Source organism: Dipodomys spectabilis, unplaced genomic scaffold, assembly GCF_019054845.1.
Source record: "Dipodomys spectabilis isolate Male_0828 unplaced genomic scaffold, ASM1905484v1 ptg000503l, whole genome shotgun sequence".
NCBI classification, from domain to species: domain Eukaryota; kingdom Metazoa; phylum Chordata; class Mammalia; order Rodentia; family Heteromyidae; genus Dipodomys; species Dipodomys spectabilis.
In genome coordinates this window covers 16,347-42,705 of record NW_024871180.1, presented here as the reverse complement: position 1 = coordinate 42,705, position 26,359 = coordinate 16,347, and the positions used below count along the sequence as shown (strand labels likewise).

Genomic DNA, 26,359 nt, shown 5'->3' with positions numbered 1-26,359 from the left:
ACACACACACACACACACACACACACACATATATACACATACATATATAAGTACATATATATATGTATGTATAAAACAAGACAGGTATGTCTGTATATTAATTAATTATATATACTATATTACTACGAATTATCAATAAATTATTCCTTCCTTTATTTAAGTATTATGGTTGAATACATAATAAAGTATTAATTGAAAATTAGTCAATATACTATAATTATTGTGTATAATTTTATCATATAATCATACACTACTAATGTAATTATTACTTTGCAACATTCCATTTGTATGGATATATATCAAAATGCATTTCTTAGGATCTCCTGCCATTCATAGGTGGCAGTCTTGGGATTCACACCCAGGCCTAGGTTGCTGATTTTGGCTATGGCTTCCCTGATAGCCCACCAAACTTCAGCAGGGCAAGGTCACGTACACTTTCCAGGCCCTGTCATTTAGAACCAAAATGGTTGCAATGCAAAGAAAAAAAAAACATATAAAACTGCCTTCTAGAACTTCCCAGTTTTATCCTTCTCCTTTGTTTTCAGTTTGGGGGCCAGAACTCTGGGTCTGGGTGCTTTCCCTCAACTCTTCAGCTCAAGGCTATCACCCTACCAGTTGAGCCATAAGACTACTTCCAGGTTTTTCTGCTTATATGGTGCTGAGGAATCTAACCCAGGGCCTTATATATGCAAGGCAAGCACTGTTTACTGAGCAATCTTCCTAGCACTTCTACTTTTTTTTTTGATGGTCCCAATGTTTGAACTCAGGTCCTAGGATCTCAGGATGGGCTGTGGGTCCAGAAGCTGCACAGCAGCCTAGGATGATCAGAACTGAAACAGAGTTGCACGAGCTGAGTTCAAGCCCCAGGCATGGCCAAAAAAAATATTAAGGCCCTGGCTTGGAATTTGCACTGTTTTTCTGGCAGGCCTGGGATTTGAACTCAGGGTCTGGGTAACTCTGTGGTACTATGGGGGAGAGTAAGCTCACCGTCGTTGAAGACAAGAATTTCAGCAAGAATTTTAGGGCCCAATTTCAAGCCCCAGTACTGAAAAAAATATTATCTATATATGAGATCTATTTACGTGCATGGGTTCAAAACTTATGACATTTATTACCCTTGTTTTTATTTTATTTAGTGATAATACATATATAGCATCTATTTCATTTATTATATCTTATCACATGGATCTATTTGCATATAGATTATACATCATACTGAGACCCAGAACTTTCACAGACAAGGAAAAAAATGTGTCAAAATTGGCTTCTGACACCACATATAGAATTTTGGCCATGCTGGGATTTGAACTCACAGCCCACAATGCCCAATTCATGAAAGGGTCAGTTGTAGAACAAAAGCCTTTGGCAAACTGAGCTTCCAGCCAGTTCTGAGGACCTGGGAACAAGCCATAGTAGTGGCTGATAGAGAGAGATAGAGATAGAGATATATCTCTATCTATCTATCTATATTTCTACAGAGATATAGATATATCTCTATCTATCTATCTATATCTCTACAGAGATATAGATACATATCTCTACAGATATATAGATAGATAGAGAGACAGACAGACAGACAGATAGATAGATAGATAGATAGATAGATAGATAGATAGATAGATAGATAGATAGATGGATAGCTCTAGATGCATGAAACAAGAGAGAGATGTCTGTATACTATGAAATTGCATATACGATATTACTACTGATTACTGGGAATTAAATTATTCCTTCCTTTTGTAAGGATCATGATTGAATACATAATAAAGTATTAATTGAAAATTAGTCATTGTATTATAAATGTTGTGAATAATTTTATAATATAATCAAACACTAACTACTAATTTACTTGTTACTTTTATAACATTCCATTTGTATAGATGTACATGGGAATGGGTTTTTAGAATCTCTGCCATTCATTAGTGGCAATCCCAGGATTTGACCTCCAGACCTAAGTTGCCAGTTTTGGCTATGGCTTCTTTAATAGTCTGCCAAACATCAGCAATGCAAAGTCATGTACTCTTTCTTGCCTTGTCATTTACATCCAGGATGGTCACAATACAAAGGGAAAAAAAAGTAAAAAACCACCTCTTGAACTTCTCAGTTTTATGCTTTTCCTTTTTTTTGCCAGCCTCAAGATTTGAACTAGGGTCCTAGGATCCAAGGGTGGGCTGTGGCAGAGATGCCAAGACCTGAATGCAAGCTACTCAGGAGACTGAGATAGAGATCTTATGTGAAGCCAGCTCAGGGGAGGAAAGTTAGTGAGACTCTTCTTGCCAATGAACTACTAAAAGCCAGAAATGGAGCTGTGGCTCAAGTGGTAAAGTGCTAACCTTGAGGGAAAATGTTAAGAGACCAGAGCCCAGACCCTGAGTTCAAGCCCCAGTAATGGCACAGAAAAAGTAAAGAAAAGCTTTCAGGAGCTCCTACTTCACTGTGGTGAAAGACTAGTCCTCAGAAGACTGAGATGTGAGGACCACAGTTCAAAGCCAGCCCAAGCAGGAAAGTCCGAGAGACTCTGATCTCCAAGGAACCTCCATAAAACCAGAAGTGGCTCTTTAGCTCAAGTGGTAAGCTGAAGAGTTTAGGGACAACGCCCAGTCCCAGAGTTCAAGCCCCATGACCAACCCCTGGCCTACTAGTACCTCTGTGGCTCTAGGCAGAGTACTTTCCAGTGGGCCCCTAAGGGTCTCCCAGTGTCTAGGTGTCCTACGCGGCTTGAGAGCAGCCTGTTTGGAGGCCATTGTCTACAAAGCAAGACATAATACCAGAGAAGGGTGGAGCCATGGGGCATGGAGATAATTAGAATGGCATCTGTCATGCATGTAATGTGGATCTGAGCAGTAAATTGACGTCTCAGACCACAGTTCTGAGCCAGGCGGGGCAGAAGCTGCAAGATTTCATACCAGGTAATGCCCATTCATGCAGGTATCACAAGAGTGTGAATTTGTCAGGCACACCTTGGGCAAGTGTTGAGTTGGGCTCATGAAAGACTTGTAGGCTCAGGAATCCACAGCCGGCTGGCTGATGCTTGTAGCAGTAGCTGTCCCTGGAGTCCCAGGCCTCAGAGGCCTGCTTTTCTCACCAGTGCTCAGGGACACAGGAAGGTCTGCAATCGTCGGCTGACTACAAATGAGCATCCATAGTGCCCTCTCCTTGGTCCTGTGGCCCAGTGCACAAATGGAGGGACTGGTTCCATGGAACTTACTTCCATGGCCCAGACCCCTCAGCCCAAGAAGGATTTAGGGAGAAAACACTTGATATGCCTGTAGAGTTTACTGTGACAATGCCTCAGGACTGCCCCCAGTTCTAGCTCAGCTCATCATTACCACCATCCTGTGTATGTTTGTGTGTGTGTGTGTGTGTGCGCGCGCGCCCGTGTGTGCGTGCGTGTGCAAGCATAAGCACCTTGGTTCTAGGGTTTGATCTCAGGTCCTGGGCTCTGTCCCTCACATTTTTCATTCAGGGCTAGCACTCTTCCACTTAAGCCACAGCTTTTCTTCCAGCTTTTGGGGTGGTTATTTGCAGAAGAGAGTCTCACAGTCTTTTCTAGCTGGGCTGCCTCTGAATGGCAATCCTCAGATCTCAGACTCCTGAGGAGCTAGGAGTATGAGAGCATGAGCTATTAGCATCTGGCCACACTTCCTTTCTTGGCTAAAACAGACTACCTCTCTCCAGCTGAGCACCCATCTACAGCTACCCCTCCTATCCCTGGTTTCAGATGAAACATAACCTCCTCCCCTGAGGAAAAAGAATGGGATCAGGTTTGAGTTTTATGTTCTTCACAGTCAGAGGCTGGTGGAAGCTGATGTGGAGGTCAGAGATCTAGGCCAGGGCAAGTAGACAGCTGTTAGAACAGAAGAGTGTAGGAAAAGATATCCATGCAGTTGGATGCCAGTGGCTCATGCCTATAATCCTAGCTACTCAAGGCTGAGACCTATGGATCAATCAAGATTCAAAGCTAGCCTGGGCAAACTCTTATCTCCAAAGAATCACGAAAAAGATGGGAAGCTGAACTACCGTAGTTCAAGTAGTACAGCACCAACCTTGTGCAAACAAGCTAAAGATACCTAGGATAACACCTAGGTTCTGAGTTCAAGCCCTGGCAAACACACACACACACCTCCTCTGGAGGTGGACAAAGATATGGATAGCTGAACTTGGGCTCCAAAGGAAAAGTGGAATATTTAGGACTCTGACAATTTAAGACTCATTATAGATCCTGATAGGAGGCTAAAGGCAAGGTTGCAATGGAGAAGCGGCACCATCTGAATTTAGGAATAGGCAGACAGGCACTCACCAAGTGGACAGAGAAAAATGAGGGAAAAATACACACACACACACACACACACACACACACCACACACACACACACACACACACACCAACGGGTAGTCCAAGGCCTCAGCAGTCCTTGAGCACATGAATATTCCAACCCCCGGGAAGATGGCAATATTGGTCTCCGAACAACTGTAGACAAAACTCAGAGCCTCTCACACATCTGGAATGGCTCCTAACACAGCAGGGCATTTCCTACTGTACACACAGCTTTTTGCCAGAATTTGTTATTTTTTATTTCAGTTTTCTCAAGGCTAGCATTTTATTGCTTGTACCACAGCTCCATTTCTATCTTTTGCTGGTCACTTTCAAATCAGAATCTAATGGACTTTTTTTTCTTGGTCTGCTTTCAAACCACAATCCTCAGATTTCATCTTTCTGATTAACTAGGATTAAAGACATGAGCAATCAGTGTGGCTTCTACTTTTTCCTCTATAGTTATCTAATGCACATACTTAGATAGTAATGTAAAACTGAGAGTATAGAAGCAAGATGTACAGTGATGATACTGTCCTGTCAGAAATTCAAGTTAGTAATGTAAATTTCTTCATAAGACCATAAACAAAAAATACCATGATACAGTGTAAGAGAACTCACTATTGAACATATGAGCTTTAAGAGCTTTCTAATAGATCCATTATTTATTGTTACCTAACATTATTAAAACATATGAGGCATTAGTAAAATAGAAGTCCTATGCATGACTACATAAATTCCTTGTTTTTTTTAAAGACACTTGTTTTCATCTAAAAAAGTAGGTCTGTCTATTGTCTTCATGTGATTTTGATGATTGAAGGTGCTTAGTGAGAAGGTGAAAATGTATTAGTAGTCCTAAACTATCAATTCTCATTTTTTCTTCTTGGAGAATATAATGATCAAAGCAATAGTTCAGAATCAGCAAGCAATAGTTCAGAATCATGCTTCCAGTGCAAGTGGATCACCAGTAAGAAATCCTCAAAACCATTTTACACAAAGTTTTGTCACAGATACAATCTGCCTGCCTTCTCTAGCTGCTTTACTAGCTTGGACCTATTTCTTCATTGTACAGGAAAAGTGTCATTCAACTGATTTCAGTCAGATCTGTTACTAGAATTACCAAGGATTTAGATTCTTGTCTGTAATTTGGTCAAAGCTATGTCTCTTTATGTAGGCTACTAAAAATGTATTTACTAATTTCAAGTAAATACATAAATTCTATTTCAATCTTTTTTAAAAAAAATACAATTTTGTTTGCTCTATCAATTGATCAGAGGCATGGATTTTGTGGCTAGCTAGGTCATTGCACATATGTATCTCTCTTCCTTTCTCTATTTCATGGTGCTCATAGATAATATGATTGCTCCATAATTATCCTAATTTATTTTGCTTTTATATTTTTGGTTGTATCATTTCACTTTTTGCTCTGCCATTTTCCAAATCATTTATATAGAAGGCATTATTTCATATTTTCTCATTCCTAGAATAAGCTGCACATGAAGACATCAGTGGTTCTCATTTTCAGTCTGTACCTTTGAATATGGAGGAACATCTTTCCTCTGTTCTCCATCAATTCCCTACTCTCCAGTTAGAATAATTTCGAATAGTAAAATTAGAAAAAGAGAATATAAATCATGGTGAAAAAATATGCAGAAAATTCACCGGATATTTCTGACCAGTTCAACCAATGTGAACTGTTAGGGAAATACATGGAAACCTCATTCCCACTGGCTCTCAAAGTCTCTGCTTAGTGAATTCTTAGAAAGATGAGGAACAAGATGAAAAAGTAAGGAATAGTATCAATTGCAAGACAAAAAATGGAGAAGGATCCAAGTAAATTTCTTCATTGGGCTACTGAAAATATTCAGCTTACTACAGTGCGGAAACTACTTTTCAAAAAGGCCACTCATGTGAATAATAGGGGATGATGATGAGTATACCCCACTTCATCTGGAAGCCGACAGTGGACGCTTAGACATTGTCCATGAGTTGGTGGCTCAAGTGGCAAATGCAATAACTGTAGATGGCTGGACACCCCTGCACAGTGTATATATGCAGAATAATACCAGACTGGCTTCTTTCTTACTTCATCATGATACAGATACCAATGCCCTAACTAAAGGCCTCTTGACCCCCTTACAACTTGCTGCTGAGAATTGAGATAGCAAAGATACACTGGATTTCCTTCTGTTGAACCATTATATAAACCAGGCGTGAAGAACAACTTAGAAGAAACTGCATTTGAAATTGCCCAAAGGATAAGTATTTATCACTACCTCCATGAAGTTGTGGAAGGCTGTACAAATTGTTCTCTTAAGTCCTAATGGTCGGGTTAAGTTTCTTAAATTTCAAAAATGCAAGTCCATCCTTTGTGTCCATACAAAATATTTCCACAATCCAAATAAGGACAATATCTTTTTTTTTTTTCCCTCGGTCATGGGGCTTGAACACTGGGCCTGGGCGCTATGCCTGTGCTCTTCAGCTCAAGGTGAGTGCTCTACCGCTTGAGCCACAGCTTCACTTCCAGTTTTCTAGTGGTTTATTGGAGATAAGAGTCTCACGGACTTTCCTTCCCGGGCTGGCTTTGAACCGTGAGCCTTAGATCTCAGCGTCCTGAGTAGCTAGGATTACAGGAGTGAGCCACCAGCGCCCGGCAACACCAATACTTACTGTAAAAATTCATGAATTCCGTGGAATTCTTCCAAGTGAATTGCCTGCATTGGATGTCAAAATGAATTCAAGAGTTTTTGTATACATGTATAATGATTTCTGCAGAGTTTGTGATTTTTTAATCAGAAATAATTTTAACGTATCTGTTGAAATGAGTAGTACAGAAACTAAAGTATTTCTGGTGGTTGTCTGAAAAAGAATATTTTAAAATATTCTATATTCTATGTTTGCATAATGTTCATAATTTATTTTATTCTTTCCTAGATATACTTTGAATTCTATATTATTTTATAATATATAGGCTCATTAATGTGTCCTTTCAGATTGTCTTCCATATAGAAAGTTTTAGATTCCTTTTTTGCCTAGGTCCTAATATTATTTTTCTTTGGGATAAAATGACAATTTTGTCTAATTTCAAAAGTTTTGTAAAGTTTATGCTATGTAAACGCCTTTCTGAGGTGAAGATTTAATACACTAATGCCAAACTAAATTTAATTTAAAGGAATTACGTTTGTTGTTACACTTGTTATTTTGTAATCAACTTTTTTTTTTTTTTTTAGGTCTGGTCCTGGGGCCTGAACTCTGGGCCTGGGCGCTGTTCCTCAGCTCTTCAGCTCAAGGCTAGCGCTCTACCACTGAAGCCACAGCGCCACTTCCGGCTTTTTTCTTTTTGCTTATGTGGTGCTGAGGAATCGAACCCAGGGCCTTGAGCATGCAAGGCAAGCGCTCTACCACTGAGTCACTTTCCCAGCCCTGTAATCAACTTTTTAATAACTGTTTTTCATTTCTTGCATCTGAAGAATGAAAAATACGAAATACTTCACAAATTTTCATATCATCCTTGTGCAATTGCCATATTAATCTCTGTATTGTAATTTGGGAATACGTGCTGCTGAAGCATGCAGTATCTTCTAAATTTAAGTAGTTAGTGATGCAATCTTTATACAGGCTTATATCCGTGGGTGCCTACTTGGAACAAGGAAATCTTATTGTTCCTAACAATGCTATTATTTCCCTAAAATTCTGTGAATAGGGGAAAAATTACATGTTCAATCGATTGCTCACATTTGCAATTTTTTTTGTCAATGACAATTTTAAGTCTTTTTCATTTGGAATTTGATCATACTTTCAATAATTTATAGCTAGGTCCAAAGGTGATGGCTTTTTTTTTTTTTTTAAATTTTATTTTATTTTATTTGAGAACATACTGTACAGAGGGGTTACAATTACATGGGCAGGATAATGCATACATTTCTTACCAAGCATTGCATCCTCCTCCTTTGTTTACCCTTCACCTCCCTTCCCAGCCTCCCCCCTCCCTCCCACCCAATCATACCCCCCCTCCCCCCCCCCCCCCCGACATTGTAAAGCTGGTTTTGACATGACATTTTGTACTTCTCATTGTTGCAACAGGTCCACCTGAATCCTTAAACGACTTGTTTGTCCCCGTCTCCTCCACATGTTATACTGACATCAAATATAGTGAAAGCAGGGGTTACACTGTGGGGGAGGGACACACAAAGCAACAAAGAAATAATCTTATAAATGCATTAGAAACACATGCATGAAAGAAACAAAAACATTAAAATACATATTTGAGGTTTTGTTTTCCTAACATCACATTATCTGACTTTTTCCGCTTGGCTCATACCTATACTAGATATTGCAAATAAGGGAAACCATGGGACCTATGTTTCTTTGGGCCTGGCTTACTTCACTTAATATAATTTTTTCCAAGCCTTGGGCATTTACCCAAATGATCACAAACAAGGCCACACTAAAGCTACCAGCACAACTATGTTTATTGCAGCATTATTTACCATAGCTAAGACGTGATGGCTTTTTCAAGTACTTATTGATCCAACTGAATTAGGTTTGTGGAGCTAATGGATTCAAAGTAAGCCTTGCTTAAGAGCTACTTATAACATTCTGCAGCTGACATTTTCCCAAATGAGGTCTTACTGGCACAAATGTCTACCTGACCCTTTACTCTTCTCCCATGTAGGAACAGACCAATCAGAATATCTTACCCTGACAACATAGATTGTTTTACTTGAACAAAACTTAAATGTTACAAGGGATCATAGAGAGATGAACAGTTCAGTCAGAAGTGTTCAGACTAGAAGGTATTTTATCAAAATATAATTGTTTATTATATCTAACATTTCAAAAGTAGCTAAAGCCAAGAAGGTGAAAAAATTGATCATATGCGTGATTACTTAATGTCCTGGCCTGTCTACCATCCAACCAGGCAGGAACTTACACCACTGCATTTCTATCACGAAATATTTTCATAGTTGCAGGAGAAGTCCAGATGTTTCTCCTCATTATTAGGCCTTTAATTGGTAATGTTTTAATGGTAAAGCTTTAGGTCCAACTCTATCAAACACTGAGGTAGAGATAATGGAATACTACTTTAAAACAGAGTTGCCTTTGATCCTGTAACCACAACAGAACAATGCAAAACATGTGTCTTTTTCTTATATTATATAGTTATATATTTTATATTTATGTGTTGATTTTATATTTCACACAGTGAAACTTACTAGAATTAGTTGATAATTTCACTAATAAATTAATATTTATTTATTCCAATAAATAGAATAGGAATATAAATAATTAGGTTTAAAATGTATATTAGAATATATGAAGTATCAGAGCAATGTCTTTGGTATAAACTTGTGATACATTCTAACTGTTCTTGGTCTTCTGAATTCACATAGTAAAAAAAAACAATGTTGTTTTCCGCTAATCTAAAAGGGATTTTGCTCTGCTTCTCTGTTTATTGTTTTAACTCGCTGGTCCCAAACTGTTTTTCTCCATATTTCTGAAGCAATCCTACTAATTATGCCCAAATTTTGCTGATAAGGTGTCTAACAAATATTATTCTTCTGCATGATACAATGATTCCTAGGATCCCAGGTCCCAGTTATCGGCATCATCAGATAACAGAGGCAAGACTTCTCACCAAGGCCCATGCAACATGCCAACACAAAGTATTTGAAGATACATCTCAAGTTCTAATTTCCTATATTTAAGGGCCCCAATTCCTTGAGATGCAGGAATTAGCAGTAAGCAATTGTGAAATGCACGGCAACTTAAAATGAAAGATGAGATCACAAAATTTGAGAGTATGTATGACAATTCAAACATTCAACTTACAGCTGACCAGCCCATATGAGTGAACAAGTTCACAAAGTGTCATAAGATTATTTTTAATATCCCTCCCCTATGATTAATGAAAGATTTTAGTCCTGCATAAGTGAGCCAAAAAGTAGTTCCTGGAAGGATAGATCGATAATTGGTCTACCAAGGCCCAGAAAAATTTACTTAGAGTTCAAATGTAATTCAAAAAAATATTGAGAAGATCCTTAGTGCTTCAAAACACTGGGACTTCAGTACAACATATTTCAGTGGTATAAAAATGTCACTCTCAAACCAATGATGATCTACATTTAATATTCTGAAAATTATTCCTTTTCAAATTAACTTTTTAAAATCACATTCGCCAAAATAACATTTGACAAGTAGATGATACTTAGTGACATTACAAGTTTTTCAAGTGTAGGGAGCAAGTTACAATAGAGTTGAATTATTTACCCAGCACTAATGCCCAACACGTTCAACCATTCATTAAAGTGCAGAAATAGTACCACCCACAATTTGTGTTTTTCAGTAAGGGCCTTCCAGAAATGTGTTAGATAGATCAGCCTCCCAAATTTCAAACCCAAATATTAGCTAATAAAGTCAATGTCATCATTTAATAAGGTACATTTTAAAAAGTCACAAGTAGTTGTCTTATCATATGTAATAATATGTTTTCCCTATCTGTCTAACATAGGAAGAAATATGACTTATGTCTTGAATATGGGTACTCATCAGAGATATGACAAACATAAAATCTGTCTTCTATTTCTATCATATTCCTCTATAGGAATAAATTTTAGTATTCTTCTTTTTCCAAAACTTATAGGTAGTAGAAAATATTATCCCATGTAAAATAAAACAATCACACCATTGTACAAAGCCATTTATAAGAACTGGTAGTTAGGAATATATTCTATGCTACTTTTTTTACTTTCTTTTTGACTAAAGATTAATCTTCCAAATGGATGAGAATAAAATCATGGTTAGGTGCTTCACGTCTCCTGTCTTGCAAATTTGAATGAATTATGGAAATATAAGCTGACATCAGTTCAAGCATATGCAGTATGGAAACTCCATGAAATGTACATAAACCTTTCAAAGTATTAATAGACAGTGTAACAGGATGACTATCAGGAAGTTGAAAACAGAAAGGAATTATAGTAAAGACATAGAATGAATGAAAAATGAACAAGGGGCAAGTACAGCTAGAATACTCAATCTACACATATGATAAAGGAAGTGGTAAATCTGAAATAAATCTTGGAGAAGGGGTTGGTTGAGAATGATGGAAGGAGTGACTCTGATCCAAGAGCATTGGACAATTAGATGGATATATTTAATTGTAACACTTGCACAACCTTTTGAAATTCAGTTTAAAAACACAACAAAAAACAAAAACACACAAAAATCACAACCAATCTGAAATCTCTAGAAAGTATGAATATGACCTCCACAAATTTTAAGCAGTTAATGAAGGAAGGGTCGTCATGGGAAAAGCAAACAAAGCTATACAAAGAGAGAAGTTTGGGATAGGGGAGAATTTTGAACAGATTTAAATAGATTGTCTAAGGTTATAAATCACCTACATCTGCTGCAAATATTATCTTTCTTCTATGAGTTCTCTGTCTGAACTGGATAATCCAGTCGTGAGACACACTTGATAGCTTGTGAAGACAGTATGGAAGAAACAAGATCAAGAACCCATTACTCCACTGGAGAGAAAAAAATCCTCTATGTTTTCTCTAATCTCTCTTCACTACTCTTTCTTCATACTTTTAAGTCAATTGATTTTGAATTATATTTTTCCTTCTTTCTTCTGACAAAGTAATTGGTCAAAGTAATTCCTTAAATATTATTTGCCATTTTCTTCTTTCATGCTGTTTAATTGGCCAAGCAAGTCTATTAAACTTCCCTCTTGCATTTGGTTGCCCTGAAACTTAATGTAAAACTTTGTCTCCAGAAAACAGTCCAAGAAGCTGTGATCACAAATATTTGGCTGTATTTTTTCTTTTACCTTGAAAGTCTTCTTGTGTCTAAAGTGCCCACAAAAATAAGTAATCCATCACTTTTTGGTTCAATCCATTCTAACCTAAAAGATATATTTTGCTAAGAAGATGGTTAGAGGAAACTGAAAAATACTGCACTTTTATCTTCTATCTTAAGACTCTCCTTAGATACCATATCAGGAACAATGAAGTTATTCTATGCAAAATTATTTCAATAGATGATTTTTTTCTTGGTCTTGCATTTGTTCACCAAGATGTATGGAGGAGCGTAGAGTTAAATCACCTATATCTAGGAAGACAGTGTCTGTTACAAAAGGACAATGCTTCTATGTCCTGCTTCTATGTCCTCCTCTTAGCTCTTGCCTGATTTCCAATTAATCACAGCATTTTGGCTTCAAGTTTAGTGAAGCTGAAGGACTATATGGGCTCCACCACTGTTACACCTTCATGATTTCTCTTTTAAAACTATTTAAGTTGCTTCATTTAGATGTGGAATTTATTTTCATGTCTTCATTCAATCTGTTCTGCATTGTAGTGAGCCAAATAGGCTCTGTAAAATCACTATTGGTAGTAAAATTACTAACACAATTTAGTGCTGGGAAGTTGGCTCTTTGGTAGAGCGCTTGCCTTGAATGCTTAAGGCCCTGGGTTCGATTCCTCAGCACCACATAAGCAAAAAGAAAAAAGCCGGAAGTGGTGCTGTGGCTCAAGTGGTAGAGCGCTAGGGACAGCGCCGAGGCTCAGAGTTCAGGCACCACGACTGGACATCCAAAAAATATATTAACACAATTTATATAAAAAAGTTTGGCCTCCCTTCACTGCTGAAGCCAATACGCTTAGCAAGGCTTTCTAAGAACTATGTTTTCTTACCTTTTCCATTTGCTCAATTCTTTTCTAAACCCAAAACATTTTGGCTTTGTAATAAGAGAAGTCTTCACTATCTCATGTTATTAAGGATATTATTTTTTGTGAGCCACTTAGAAATGTGAAATCATTGGTTTGAAGTATCCAATCAGATTTTTTTCTGTGTTTCACTGCTTTACATGCAAAGACATTGTAGAAAGTGTTACAAACAGAAATGTGTAATCCCAACACCTTCTTTCATTGTGGAGGGCACTTTCTCCCTAAATATTTTGACTCAAATTATCTTTTTCAGAGAATTACGGTTTGGTAATTAAAGGTAAATTCACAAAATTGATGTCTTATTTTTTAAGAATTTGAATTTAAATTCCAGTATATCCTTGTTTCAACATAAGAATGTATTTCCTGGGTAAGGATAATTCCAAGGGAACCTACAGGATTTACAGCAACGTTTCTGAGGTTTGTTTGTTTAGTGTGAAAATGAGCATCTTCACCCACACTGCTTCCTCTCTACTAAGTCTCCGTGGATTTCTTTGCATGAAAGCCTATTCTCCCAGGCAATTTTAAATTTTCTTAATAGGCTAAGTTGTTAAAAATTTTGAACAACTCAAATTTACCTGTCATAACTTTAAAACCCTTGAAATACCTTTATCAGAACTGCGAATTCACCAATCCTAATTCCACCTTTACCATCAAAAAGTTAACATGCTGTTTTCATGATATGGTGTCCATGCAGCTATTATTTTCCAGTGGTTTTGTACTGTGTATACATAACCATATAAGCTGATGCTAAGCAAAATGAATTCCAAGATATGGAACCAGATTTTTTCAATTGTGGTTGTTGTTTTTGATGAACTATGTGATTTGTTTTCTCTGGGTTTTTCCCCTATTGTTCATTCCTGCTGTATTTGATTTTGTATTGTGTATGCATTTACCTTAAATAGGGAAGGGAAGAGGAAGAGCAAAATGGTGAGACAAATGACAAAGGGAAAACCAATGAAATAGCAACACTCACAAGACAATATATTGGAAATATACATTACAGCTTGTGAGGGGTGAAGGAAAACTGTGAGAAAAATGAGGGGGAGGTAACAAGTTTGAAATGTTTTTTATTTACTACCTTACAATTATTGTTACCTCACTGTACATCAATTTGATAATAAAATTGAAAAAATAATCTGCATAAAATGTAATTTCACTGTATAGGCACAGTAAATATTACTCTTTATGTAGTAATATTTTAAAAATCAGTACTATTTGACATCCAATTCAAATTAATTACCTCTTCTTTATCAGAGGGTCATCAACGTGATTGTTATCCAACTAGACAATATTTTCATAATATACTTGCCGAATTTTTTGAAAAAGAATAAATTTAATACTTTCTAATTCTAAAACAGAAAACCACTTTAATGCTATGGAAGCCCAAAACTTTTAAAATTAACTAAGTTGTTAAGAGGACAGAATACATGTGTTCTTCAAAATTCTTATGAGAAATAACTACTTATAATTACTCATTTTTAAATTCTCAACATTCCATACCTGAGAGATTCAAAACAGTACTTATTTGCATGTTACGAAATTCTGCAATAGATGCAGTTTCCAATGGGGTGTTAAAGATTGAGAAGTCAACAGAAAAATAGCCACATTCTCGTAGAGGAGAAAACTATGAAGCATCTGTAATAATTAATTCGTCAAGAGTAAGCAATTTTTTTTATCAGAGTAAGCTGTAATTTCTATGACCATCAATCCCAAGATTTATACCATGAAGTCATCCTAGCCCAACAGTTTCCAACTTGTAAGGGGCACCTTAAAATTCCTTAATTCATATCATGAATAGCTTATCTCTATTGTGAAAAATACTACATCTCTGCTAATGTGATTTCCTCCGTGTTCTGGAAAGACACCACAATAAACTGAGCTGCATCATTTTTCCTCACTTGCAAATATTATTTATATTTATACTTTTTAAATTATCATAGATATTGAGGAAGCTAAGAGCGGAAAATTATGGTTCAAAGCCCACTATGGCAGGAAGGTTTCTTAGAATCTTATCTCCAATATACTTCTCCATAAAAGCCAGACACAATGTGGCACTGAGGTTGAAGTGGTAGGGCAGGAGCCTTGAGCATAAACAGGCTCAGAGACACTGTCCAGGCCAAGAGTTTAAGCTCTAAGCAAACCAATAAAACAAAAACAACGTTGAATACAAACCCCAAACCTATCATTTTCCTCAATGTATACAGAGGCACGTAAATAAGGAAATGGCTTCCTGTGTTACTTATAGGTTGAAGAAAGAAGATGTCACAGAATTACTCTCTTCATACCATTTTAAACTAAACCCTCAAGAAATGCTGTTTTTATAAATTTATAAATTACTGTCATCCATTTGTTGGCAACTCTGTCTAGATTATTCACATTAACATGGTATACATGAACTGTGGGAATTATCTATTTACTATATTCTAATTATAACTCTCTTGAAAGAATATTCTAGGAAAATAGAATGCCAGAATCATTTGTGAATTTTTCAATTAATCCCTCTACTTAAAAAGAATTTTGTAGTATCCTATAGAATATAAGATTACAAACAAAACCAAAATATATATTTTAAATCTAAATTCTAATTTATCAAGGTCTACAAAGTCCTACATTAGATGAACTTTGCGATTTCTCCAGGCTTATGCTTTTGTAACTCTTCAACATTTCTTTGGAATCCAACAGAATGGTGCTTACTCACTTTTGCAAATTTTTGGATGGGAATAATGAGCCATTTTGCATCTAGAATGTTCTGTAATGAAGAGAGCATTTAAAACACAAGTGAGGATATATATGAATTGCATTTCAATAGGAAAATTGACTTCTCAAAACATAATGAGAAAATTAGACCCAAATTCCAACTGTGTATTCCTTTCTTGTTGTTTTGTTTGTTTTATTGAGACAAAATTATTCTACCTGGTCCAGGGAAGATATCGCAATGTAGTTCCATTCTCTAATCTCCTGTCGAAGTGCTAGAATTCCAGGCTTGTATCACATTGCCCTGCCATAGTTTGTTTATTTACTCTAGAAACAGACTAGCAATTCTGAACTTCTCCTATGATCTTATCCACTAGACTGACTGCTCAGACTGTTTATGCACTATTTTCAAAGATGTTCTAACATTTGACACAAGATATGAACATTTTCATATGCACCTAGAGGGTTCCCTGATTCATTCCTCCATGAATCCTATCCCATTAATAATGTTGCTTGACTCTCTTACTATCTCTGATTCCTACATATGTAAGATTCTCAACTTTTGGGGGGAAATTTCACTTGAGGGCTTTCTAATATTAAAAATTATCGCTTGATTCTAGTCTTAATAGGGACATATTTTTATTGTTTTCTAACTTTTCTACATATTCTGAGAATTGTTTTATTTGTGTATTTTTGTGTGCACATATAAATCCCTCTGTGTGTATGTGTATGTTTGTATGTATGTATGCACAAACCTCAAGCTCTTATTCAGCAATCTTGCTCATGACTGGTATTCCAGCTTTTGGCTGTTTAATTATAGGTAGTGTCTCAAAGCCTGTTCTGCCCAGGCTGGATGCACATTGAACTTCTCAGACTCCTTTACATTCTTAGGTTTTATTTTTCCAGGAGTATCAACTTTTAAACTACAAACACTTTTGTGAGTGTAAAGTCTATCCTGTAGCCCAGATTTTTAATGCAAGAATTAATATAAAGATTGATGGACATATACATTACATATCTTGAGTGTACACTATTAGAAATGTGATCCTAAGCTCGGTGTGGTGAGATCTGAGGATTGGGATTTAAAGCCAGCCCAGGTAGGAAAGTCCTGGAGACTCTTTTCTCCAATAACTACCAGAAAACTGGGAGTGGCACTGTGGCTCAAGTGGAAGAGCACTAGCCTTGAGCTTCGTTGCAGAAGGACAGCACCCAGTCCCAGATTTCAAGTACCATGACCAACAACTACAAAAAGAATATAAGAAAAGGAAAAAAAAGAAATGTGATCTTAGCCACCAGATTCATTGCTAGTATAATTCCTGTTCTTTCAAGATAGATTCTTTTTTTCCAGTTAAGTCCATTATCTCATATATGACTTGCATTGGAAACAGAATCATTCTTCCATTCTCCTTTTTACAAAATTAGGTGATTAGCAAGCGTGATTTAGAAAGGAAGTGGCTTCATGTTCCATATAGGAGTAATGCTTTCTCTATATCACTCCCATAAATCTACATACTGGACTTGGCTTTATTGTTTCAACGTTGTCTTATTTGTAGAGTCTTTTATATTTTACTGAACCCTTTTATATAAACACAGGACTTCTCTCTCCTATTATTGCTATTGTTTCTCTTACTGTTAACTTATGTACAATTGGGAAATTAAGGCACAGCACATACACTCACAAAAAATGATCTGAGAACCTTCTTCCCATTTAAAATTCACCTTAATTTACAGAGCACTAAAGAAGTTTGAACAAAATGTACTCATGAATAAAGTATTCATAAGCAATTTAAATTTCATATTTTCTCTTTACTAAGTTGTCTCTGAGACACGTGTTACCTCATGTCTAAATGTGTCCTTGTGCTATTTCAATGAAGTCAGAAAACATTCATTTTATCTCTAGCAGCACCATAGATTGTTACTGGAAGTAAGTGGAAGTAACTGTTACTAGATGTGGAAATTGATCTCAGGAGAGGAATTGAACATAGAGGAATGACAAAGTTCAAGTTAACATTTGCTTTCCTTTTTACTGTACAAAGAAAGAATTCAATGTTTGAAGGAAACTTTCTCCCTGACATTTTTGAGTGTGTTCTTTACTCATATAAAACTTGTCTGTAAACTTGTAGTTGAGAATATTACAGAAGGAAACAATATGCCATTTGAAGGCCAGCATAGAACAAAAGGAAATAACTTTGTTTTAAAAATGTTCTACTGCAAAGAAACAAAGATATGGAGGTTTTGAAGTGTCTTATGGATGGATGTTTCACTCCTGAGATGATTCTCTTGTTGCAGGAGTCAGTTATCAATTCGTTTAGTCTGGTCCTGAATTTTCCATAGCAATAAAGATTTCAAAAACGCAGGATCCAGTGAGTATGATCAGCAAAACCAGCCTCTTCTCAGACCACTTTAAGGAGAGTCCCAAAGAAATACCTAGGGTTTGTGTTGTTTGCTTGTTTGTTTACTTTGTGCTGGTTCTGGGGCTTGAACTCAGAGGCTGGACCCTGTCCCTGAACAGTTGTGTTTCTTTCCCACCTGCCCACAACTGCTTGAGCCAAAACTTCACTTCTGGTTTTTTGGTGTTTAATTACAGATAAGAGTTTGACAGACTCTCATGCCTGGTTGGCTTTGAACTAAGACAGTAAGAAAGCTAAGTGACATCAACTGGATGGACTTCTCTTTTGAACCAAGAAATATTAGATGAAGTTTACTATACAGCTAATATTTGACAATTTTTAAAGAAGAGAATATGTTCAGCAAAGAAGCCATAACTTAAATAACTCAGCAAAAGTACGTGCACTGACTCCATTGGGAAGATTTCTATTGACTTCATCATTCCTTTGGGGGAAACTTAAACCCATATTTGCACTTTTTTGTTGATTGTGGGTATGGAACACTGATTCTGGGCACTGTCTCTCAGCTCTTCAGCTCATCTAGAATGCTCTACAACTTTAGCTACAGCACCACTTCTGGGTTTCTGGTGGCTAAATGAAGATAAGTGTTTCATGGACTTTCCTGACCAGGCTGGATTTGAACCACAATCCTCTGGTTTCAACCTCCTGAGTAGCTAGGATTACAGGCATGAGCCACCAGTACCAGGCTTATATTTGCATTTATGTGCACTGTGTAGACAAAGAATGGAAATTTTAACCAAATGATGACATTGCAGCTTTTTAGAAAAATTGAGATAGAAGTAAATATGTCCTCCTTTTCCATTTTGTTTCATTAATGACTCATGATCTATGGGACTCTTACATTAGCATCCTGTGACGTCTGTATAGGTGTAGTTAATATCAGTAAAGGTTTATAGACAAATATAGAAAGACAGATGTTTAGAAAGCAAAGAGATCAGGTATGAAAGAACAGCATAGAAGGAAATACATTTATCTAGCCTAAGAGGTTTAGAATGCTAAAGGCAATGAGGAATAAGCCTAGTTGATAACTAGTTCTTCAATAACCAAAAATGGTTCCCTAGAACTGTTTCTGTTATACCTTAGTTACTATCATTTCTTCCCTTCCATCTGCAGTTATTCCTTCTCTTCTGTCACAACTGTTAATTAGCCTCTGCCTTTTTGATGCTATAACTGTCCAAAATGATTTCCAAATCTCACTTAGACTACCCTTATCATTGTGATTAGCAGAGACCCCACTCGAAAGCCTGGAATCTTTGAATTTCCAGAATTAATCTTCACCTGACATCTAAGCACGTTCCTGGCATTAATTGCCATGACCTAATGAACAAAACTTTTTTTTTCAACACAGTATCCTAACATAGGTAAAGTACATGAATTAGGGACTATTGTCAAGTATCAGTATGGAAGGAACAATTATATATTCCGAGTTTGGGTTCTTTATTTTGTATTTACTAACTAAATGTTCATTGTTGTTGTTTTGGCAGTCCTGGGGCTGAAACTCAGGGCTTGGGAATTATTCCTCAAATTTTTTTTTCTCTCAATTCTAACCCTCTACCACTTGAGGCACAGGACCACTTCCAGTGTTTCTTTTTCAGTTTATGTGTTACTGAGGAATTGAACCCAGGGTCTCCTGCATGCTTAGGGAATCATTTTACCGTGAAGTCCCATTCCCAGAACCCTAAATGACTCTCTTAAGATGGCATTACATTTTCATTCTGTAACTATGTATCATAATTTTAGCCAGAAATTTTTGCTAGAAAAGGGCATTGATCCCAGTACTGAGTCCAGTAAGGCTAGATGGACAATGAATAACTGTCACGGTCTAGCCAGGGCACAGAGGTCCTCATGGAGCTGCTACAACAGCCTGAACGAGACAGCTCCTGACCCACAGCCCACCTCCAGAATGAGAGGGCCACCATGGTACCAACCACGTTGGGGATGCTGGGCCACCTCCTCCAGCACCCGTTCAATCAGTTCCTGAGAGAGAGAGAAAAAAGGAAAGAAGGTCAGAATTACACTTAAGCCAGGTTCCTGTGGCTCAGGCCTATAATACTAAGTACAATGGAGGCTGAGATATGAGGATTGTGGTTTATAGCCAGCCCGGGCAGGAACACCTGTAAGACTTATTTCCAAAGAACCACAAAAAAACTGGAAGTGGAGCTGTGACTCAAGTGGTAGAGTGCTAGGTTTGAGCTGAGGATCTCAGGGACCTGGCCCAGGCCCAGAGTTCAAGCCCCACAACTGAAAAGAAGTGGACTTCTCACCACAAGAAGTAGATTGAATAACACCCATTGTCCTAGGGAGCATGGCAGGGATGTCAGGCCCAGCTTCCTGTCAGCTGGGAGTCATGAGTAGGTCACTCAGCTTCTCTGTGCCTCAGTTTCCCCAGCTTCAAAACTGAACAAAGTGAAGGATCCCGTTCCTCATGGGGATTGGGTATTAAAGAGAGTCATGTTTTGTTTCATAATCCTATACCAGTCACAACATTAATAACACCCACCATCTGAGATCTTTCCAAGTATATTCCTGCCATATTCTCACAGAACTGCCAAAAACCATATCTGACAGCCCCTCCCTCTGTGCCTGGCCCTGCTCCAGAGATCCCTCTGTATTAATCCCTTGTTTCTTCACAACTGTCCCATGAGGAGATTGAGGTCCAATGGTTGAGACCCAACCCAGAGCTTCACCTGTGGTCAAAAATGGGCTGCCGTGGTCTGAGTTTGGGACAATCCATCTAAACCACTGACTGAGCATGGCTCTACATGTCTACCATTCCAACTACAGAAGACAGGGCCCGGTGGCTCATGCCTGTCACAGACAGGAGGACTGTGATCCACCCCAATCTGAGCATATATTAATTCTCCATCTCAGAAATGCCCAAGACAGAAAAGCTGGTAGAAGATCTGACTGGCAAGCCTAAGGCCTTGAGGTCAAATCCTAATATACCAAAAAGAACCAGAGTCCCAGTGCCAGAGGCTCATGCCTTTAATCCTAGGTACTCAGGAGGTTGAGATCTGAAGATAACAGCTCAAGATTTAAAATTGGGTTGGCCTCGCCCATCAGAGGTCATGATGAGAAGACCCAGAATCTGACCTATGCTGTTGCACTCCATACTAGCAGGACTCATAACTTTACTAAGTGTGGCCATGCTCTCTGTCCTCTGGAAAGCCATCCCCTGCAGGCTGCACTCCTAGGTCCTCCCAAGCTCCCACTGCCACCAACCAGGCCCAAGGGCATACGCAGCTCCAGGGCACACAGATCCCTTATTCTTGTAATTTAACAGTGCTGTGTCCCCTTCAAGCATCTCACCTTTCTAGGCTCCCAGACCTCAACTATGACCTCAACTATGAAGCCCATGCATTCCCCAAAAATAGCAGGTAGAAGTTACCAAAGCATTCAGCCTCCTTGTTACAACCCACTTCTACACACACACACACACACACACACACACACACATATCCAGACCGGTGACAGAAGACTCATCTCTGGGGTACCTGCAATTTGCCAACTGATGACACACCTGAGCACAGTCAGGCTGTACAAGGAGAAAGATGATCTCTCTCTTTGTCTCTCTGTCTCTGTCTCTGTGTCTTCAGGTGAAAGGACGACTGAGCACAGAAAACAAGGGTTCACACAGCAAGGGGGATCTATCTTCTGCATCCAACGCCTCCCATCCCCAGAAAAAGGGAAAAGACCGCAGAAGGCAGGTGTGTACATGCTGCTCCCCACCTCTGACTAAAACCACCAGGTTCCCACCAGGGAAAGAAAGGGTGCAGATGTGCGGCTGTGTGGCTCCCATTGCTCCAGGCCAGGGGCTCTGTGGCGTCCACTCCTCACGTAACCCTGCATCTCCCCATTTCCTGGGACACTAGATGCTGGGGATGGGGATGGGATCCTGGGTCAACACCCACACCCCACCCCTGAGGCACATTTATGGCAGGGCGTGGCCCAGACTGTGGGGCACAGAGGAGGTGCGGGTCCTGGTCGGGAGGGGGGGTTATATGGGGATGCAGGGAGCGGGCCTATGTGGCCACCACTCACATGTGCTGCAGGCAAAATCTGTTGGCAGCTGCTCCATGTGGGGCGAACAGCAATGGCAGTGGTATGGCAGACATCAGGCCCAGAGCAGAGGACAAGGAGGCCAGGACCAGGTCAGGCCCACAAGCTGGCTGGTGGTGCACCATTGCACCATTGCCTGAGGAATCCAAGAGGCAACCTGGGTTTGAGCCAGCAGCACCAGGTTTGAAATGCTGTGTCACGGGGAAGGTGAGAAGGGGGCCAGAGCACAGGCAAGCACATGGTGGGCCTGAGCAAGGCCTCTCCTCCTAGGCCTCGAGTCTCTTGGTCATCACTCAGCCACCTCTACCTTCCTCAACTGCTGGTAGTGGTGTCAACCAACAGAGGGAATCCCAGTGCTACTGGGCAGCATGGAATGTGGACATGGCCAGCATTCTTGTATACCATTGGTCAGAAAGAACCATGAAAGAATGGAGGTGTGGCCAGAATCCTGTGATGCAGGCAGAATGGGCAGAGTCAAGATGATGGCAGCCCCTTTCCCAGGGAACTCTGTGCAATCCAGTTGGGGACAAGAAGATGACCTGCTTTATCTGGATGGCTGCACAGATTGTTGTGTATGTCTATTTGTTCCCAGTCCCAGACCTTGAACTCAGGATCTAGGCACAGTCTGTGAGCTGCTTTTGATCAAGGCTAATCCTCTACCAATGGAGCCACACGGCTTAACTTCTGGTTTTGTTGGCACAAGTTGGGCAGGAGTCTCAAGGACTTTCCTGCCTAGGGTGACTTTGACCATGATCCTCCTATCACAGCCTTGTAAGTATCAAGGAGGTCTGCTGGGAGACACTGGTGCCTGCCTAATCATTGGTCTTACTGATGTATTTGGACAGATCTGTGAGTTCCCTATCCTCAGGTTTAAGTGGTAGGAGCTGGAGCCCACAGTTGGAATCGTGGTCCTGCCACCTCCAAATGGCAGGAGATCCTAAGAAACTCATTACTATTCATATGATTACCAATGGAATGTGATGTATGTCATGATTAAATGGGCAGTTCTTGAATGATTCAAGGTTAAAATTATACACAATTATATTATAGGACACTGGTCGATTTTAATTAATACTTTATGAAGCATTTAAACAATCACATTCATTAAATGGAGCCCAAATGAAATACCTAAGAGTTGAGCATCACAAAGCTTGGAGATGCCATTTTTTCTGCCAGCACTGGGATTTGAACTCTTGGTCTGGGTAACACTTGTTGCACTGTGTGGGAAGGGGAAGCTTGCCTCCTTGAATTCAAGAAATTCGGGTCTGTTCCTTAGGCCTGAAATCAATGCCCACCACTAGAAAACATCCTATTTGTTTGCATTTTAAGTATATGATTTATATTTATATACATATGTTGCATTCAGTGTAGTTATTCATTTTATTTTTTGTTTTATTCATGTATTGACTGATCATTTTATTCACTATTATGACACATAGAACAGTGCTTACATTGATTACATAGGATATAGGTTTGTATATATATTGGACTTCATACCTGACACCCAAGACTTTCACAGAAAAGGAAAACATGTGTCATCATCAGCTTCTTACTCCACGATTCATTATTTGGGAATGCTGGCATCTGAATCACAGCCTGCAAGACCCAATTCATAAATGGGTGAGTGTCAGCATGCCATCTTGTGGCAAATTCAGCTGACAGGCAGTTCCCAGTACCTGAGATCGAGCCACAGCGGTTGACAAAATAAGAACAGACTGACATGCAGATGGTAGTACTCTAATAAATAAATATCTCTATAGAGTGCTAGAGATGCCTATACATTATTTAGTTATATAGACTACATTCCTACTAATTCTTGGGTATTTATTATGCCTCCATGTAATTACTGTCGTTTTCATTCTTAACAAAATATTAATTAAATCAATCAATATCTGAAATTATTGCATTCCTGTAAATAATAGTATTCTTTTAATGCTTCATACATAATAAATAAAATCAGTCTCCTGAAATGATGGGTCTGATTTTATAGGAGCTTCATTCACGATCAACTAATTCAACTGTGACACTGATAGGATTACCTTGTTATTCCCATGGATGGGAATGAGTCTCTTAGTATCTCCTGTCATTGATTGGTGTCAGGATGGGGATTCAAAATCAGGGCCTACATTGCCTATGGCTTCCCCAATAGTCTGCAAACCTTCAGCAATGCAAGGTGAAGTACCCTTTGCAACAGTGTCATTCAGACCCAAGAGGGTAACCATGCAAAGGAAGAAAACATAAAAAGGCCATCTCACCGCATTTTTCTGTATATTTTTGCCACACAAGGCCTGGGGGTCTAGGATCCAAGGATCTGCTGTGCGTCCAGTGGCTGCACCCCAGCACAGGATGATCGAAGCTGAAGCAGAGTTGCCACAATCTGAGTTCAAGCCCCCTGCTGAGCAAAAAAAATTAAAAGAAATTAGCTCCCTGGCTTGCAATTCATCACATTTATTCTGCCAGGCTTTGAATTTGATCTCAGGGTTTGGGTAAATCTGCAGCACTGTGGAAGAAGGGGAAGCTCACTGTACTTGAAGATAAGAAAATTAAGCCTGTACTCTAAGCAAAATTCAAGCTCCAGCTTTGGAAAACATACTATTTATATACATTGTAAAGACAAGATTTGTACTTACCTATGGATGCTCAGTCTATACACATTTGATGTGGTTGTTCCTTGTACTTTTTGTTTTATTCATTTTTTACCATTGATTTTACAGTGATGACACCCATTGCCTTTGTTACATTGATGACATCCTATTACATGGGATCTAAATTTGTAGACGTGTTCTTCATCAAGCCTGACACCCAGGACTCTCGGAGAAAAGGAAAAAAGGTTTCACATTTGGCTTCTTACTCCATGATCCAATTGTTGATAGTGCTAGGATCTGAACTCAGGTCCAGGCAGGACCAATTGGCAAATAGTTCAAGGTGAACACACCAGCCTGTTTGCAACAAAGGAATTAGGCCATTCCCAGGATCTGTCATTGATCCCCAGGGTGGGCCACGATAGTCATAAATTCGTAATTTAAACATAGGATCTAAATTTACATATATGTGTGGACAGCATCTTGCGTTTGATGTACTTCTCCTTATTGTCAGTCTTATGGAAGTATTGTGCAATTTACTGAGTAAGGTGACAGATATAACAGTGCTTACATGGATGACAACCTATTGCCATGGCTATAGGGTTTCCTAAGCATTCTCCACCCTAGCTGAGACACAGGACTTTCACAGAAAAGGATAAGAGGTGAATAGATGGGCTTATCACATCAGGATTCATCTTTTGGCAGTGTTGGGATTTGAACTCAGAGCCTACAGGCCCAATTGGGGAAAGGGTCAAGGGTCACCAGCCTGTGAACAACGAAGGAGATAGGCCCTTCCCAGGACCTGACATCGAGTACCAGGGAGGGCCAAATAGTAATTAATTCATAATTTAAACATAGGATCTATATTTACATACATGTGTGGACAACATCTTGCATTTGGTGCACGTATTCTCCTTATATTGTGTCTAATTCATGGAGTTATTGTGTATTGTACTGAGTATGGTGACAAGTATAAGTGTGCTGACATGGATGACAACCTGTTCCAATGGTTATAGGGTTGCCTATGCATTCTACATCCTAGTTGAGGCCTGGGATTTTCACAGGAGTGGAAAACATGTACAATGACTGGCTTCTGACAACAGAATGAATCTTTTGTCAGTGCTAGGATTTGAACTGGAGTCTGAGTAGCTCTGTTGCACTTTGGGGGAAGGGGAAGCTCACCATCTTTGAAGACTAGAATGTCAGGCCTGGTCCAAGGCATGATTTGAAGCACCAGCACTGGATAAAATAACCTTTTTTAAACTTAGGATCTCTCTTTACCTCCAGATGTGATATGCATCTTGCATTCAGTGTAGTTATTCTTTTTATTTTGTGTCTTATTCATGGATGTATTGTGTATTTTATTGAGTATGGTGATAGATATAGCTGTGTTAACATGGATGACAACTTATTCCCATGGCTATAGAGTTGTCTATATAGAATTCTCCATCCTTGCTGAGACCCATGACTTTCATGGGACAGGAAAACAGGTGGATCAATTGGCTTCTCACATCAAAGTGAATCTTTTGGCAGTGCTGGGATTTGAACTCAAGGCCTAGCAGGCCCAATTGGTGAA

At 38.8% G+C, this 26,359-nt stretch overlaps 1 pseudogene; it reads right to left on the bottom strand.

The window, feature by feature from the left end:
- Nucleotides 1-7,788: 7,788 nt before the first annotated feature.
- On the bottom strand, nt 7,789-7,885 carry LOC122099094 (annotated as a pseudogene).
- Nucleotides 7,886-26,359: the final 18,474 nt, after the last annotated feature.